This window comes from Cherax quadricarinatus, chromosome 38, assembly GCF_038502225.1.
Source record: "Cherax quadricarinatus isolate ZL_2023a chromosome 38, ASM3850222v1, whole genome shotgun sequence".
Lineage (NCBI taxonomy): Eukaryota > Metazoa > Arthropoda > Malacostraca > Decapoda > Parastacidae > Cherax > Cherax quadricarinatus.
The window spans coordinates 31,687,246-31,690,588 of record NC_091329.1 but is presented as its reverse complement, the minus strand read 5'-3'; positions in this window follow the sequence as shown (position 1 = coordinate 31,690,588).

Below are 3,343 nucleotides of genomic sequence, written 5' to 3'. Positions count from 1 at the left end.
CGTCAAATACACTGAGATGAAGACTTTAGAGTGCTACATTAGGATTTGGGTAAATTGACGGTGTGGTCGAAGAAGTGGCCTGTGCAGTTTGTGTTCACATGTAAGGTTCTTGACCTGGAAAAAGAAAATAGCCATAGCACATATCAACTAAATAATGAATATCTCAATCAAATCAAATGCGAGAAAGATGTCAGGTTAGCACGAATCTAAAGCCAAGACAACGTTGCATAAATATTCGCAATAAATATAATAATGCTTGGCTTCTGTTACAACCCAGGTTCTCAAAGGCCTGTTATCCTGGGTGTAAAGGGAGCAAAATAAACACAGCAGAAAAACTTTGAATTATTCCTTTACCAAGTATGAACAGAAGCACATACACTATATACACTATGTACACTATGTACAGCAATAGGTGTTAGTGCACGCCACGGTAATCAAGGCAGAATAGCAGCCAACAGAAAGCAGACCACCGTGCTTCAACCAGCTCTAGAATGGAAATGGCAAGGGTGAAAAGGTGAGTGGTAACCAAATCACTTTCACAATTGCCAGATCCACATGTGAATGACTAAACCTAGATACTGAACTGACGATGGGGCTCCGATCGTCAGACCCTTAGCATCTGGTTCGCTGGTTGGTGAGGCAGCCTATGTGAGTGTGTTAACATGCTCCGAATAAAGAATACATACTCTTTGCATGCAACAGCTTCATATCAAGAAATATGCATAACAGAAATCCTGGGAACTTCTATTATATATATATTATGTATATGGAAAGGCTTCATTTAGATTATGTTTCTCGATCCAAGTCTCCATACTACAGAATGCACATAAAAGATGCGCTGAAGACACTAAATCAACAATCTCTGAAGTACTGAAATGGAAAATCTGAATAAACAAGACAAGGTTAGCCACCCAGGATAATCCAAGAAAGTCAGTGCGTCATCGAGGACTGCCTGTCTTATTTCCATTGTGATCGTCAATCTTGTCCCCCAGGATGCGACCCACACCAGTCCACTAACACCCAGGTACTACCTTGCTGCTAGGTGAACAGGACAACAGGTGTAAGGAAACACGTCGAAATGTTTCCACCCGCCGGGAATCAACCCCGGGCCCTCCGTGTGTGAAACGGGAGCTTTACCAACCAGGCCACGGGGTCACAAAGGCGATATGTATATAGTATTGAAAACCCCTGACAGTGACAGGTCTAGTAGTAGTGAGTTCAGTTAGTTAAATAAGGATTTAGAAAGGACAGAAAAGTACTATTAAAATGGTATAAAATACCGACAGGTTGTTAGGTAAGACACATATGCAACAGTTAGGTATCTTTATTTCGAAACGTTCCGCCTACACAGTAGGCTTCTTCAGTTGAGTACAGAAAAGTTGATAGAAGAGACGTGAAGACGATGTAATCAGTCCATCACACATGAAGTTTTGAGGTGGTCAGTGACTAAAGCGACAACTCTGGCTGGCTTGAAACTATGTTGGACAAGTGGATGAGTGAGTGTGGTTACGTGTGAGTGTGACCTGCTTAGCTTGGGCCAGTAGGCCTACTCTAGTGCTGCATTAAACTTATTTTTTTTTATGTTAACAGCATGTTCGTTCAAACGCCAGCTTCTGGTTTAATGCGATTTAATTTAATGCGATTCAAACAGAGGTGACATCATTACATATTCACTTACATGAAATACAACGAGCAACAATGACTGTAATTTGTACAGATTCCCATGGCAAAAGTTTTTTTTTTTTGCTGGCGTATATGTAGCTGTAATTTGCGTAATATACGCCGTGAAATGGAATTGTTGTGGAGATGGTAACTTAGCTTGTTCCTATTGTTTTACTGTGAATATTGTGAGGGATTAGAGTGTTAGCATAGACTATGATGGAGTCTTCTTGTTGTTGTATTAGAGGCTAGACAAATCCATCACTGGTGTGTGCGTCATTGATGGATTTGTCTGGTCTCGCTTGTGGTAAGCTGAACTATACTGCGTAGCAATCCATTAATCCATAGCTGGCAACAACACTTATACAGTTGCCTTTGAAAGACTCCATCTCTGTGTCTGTCTGTCTGTCTCTCTCTCTCTCTCTCTCTCTCTCTCTCTCTCTCTCTCTCTCTCTCTCTCTCTCTCTCTCTCTCTCTCTCTCTCTCTCTCTCTCTCTCTCTCACTACGGTTCACCTCCCCGCCTTTGGAACTCATTAGTTTCACTCAAGTCTATGAGGTTGCAGCCCACGTTCATTCTCTTACGTCACATGTGGCCTTCTGTTTGAGGCAGCCATCCTGATCCTGGCCACACTCTCTGATCCTGGCCACACTCAATGATCCTGATCCTGGCCACACACTCTGATCCTGGCCACACTCCCTGATCCTGATCCTGGCCACACTCTCTGATCCTGGCCACACTCTCTGATCCTGGCCACACTCAATGATCCTGATCCTGGCCACACACTCTGATCCTGGCCACACTCCCTGATCCTGGCCATACTCCCTGATCCTGATCCTGGCCACACTCTCTGATCCTGGCCATACTCCCTGATCCTGGCCACACTCCCTGATCTTGATCCTGGCTACACTCACTGATCCTGATCCTGGCCACACTCTCTGATCCTGATCCTGGCCACACACTCTGATTCTGGCCACACTCCCTGATCCTGATCCTGGCCACACACACTGATCCTGATCCTGGCCACACTCCCTGATCCTGGCCACACACACTGATCCTGATCCTGGCCACACTCCCTGATCCTGATCCTGGCCTCACTCCCTGATCCTGATCCTGGCCACACTCCCTGATCCTGGCCACACTCCCTGATCCTGATCCTGGCCACACTCCCTGATCCTGATCCTGGCCACACTCCCTGATCCTGATCCTGGCCACACTCCCTGATCCTGGCCACACTCCCTGATCCTGATCCTGGCCACACTCTCTCTTATCCTGATCCTGGCCACACTCCCTGATCCTGATCCTGGCCACACTCCCTGATCCTGATCCTGGCCACACTCCCAGATCCTGGCCACACTCCCAGATCCTGGCCACACTCCCAGATCCTGGCCACACTCCCAGATCCTGGCCACACTCCCAGATCCTGGCCACACTCCCAGATCCTGGCCACACTCCCTGATCCTGGCCACACTCCCAGATCCTGGCCACACTCCCTGATCCTGGCCACACTCCCAGATCCTGGCCACACTCCCAGATCTCACCTTCTCCTTGAGATTACCTCTTAAAATGAGCTTTAGCTCCTGGGTTCAAGAATTCTTGTATTTAGGATCTCACTCTTTCCCTCTGAAATTATCAGTAGGCCTGTATGTACTAGTTGCTGGTCACCCATCCAGACACTGACCACA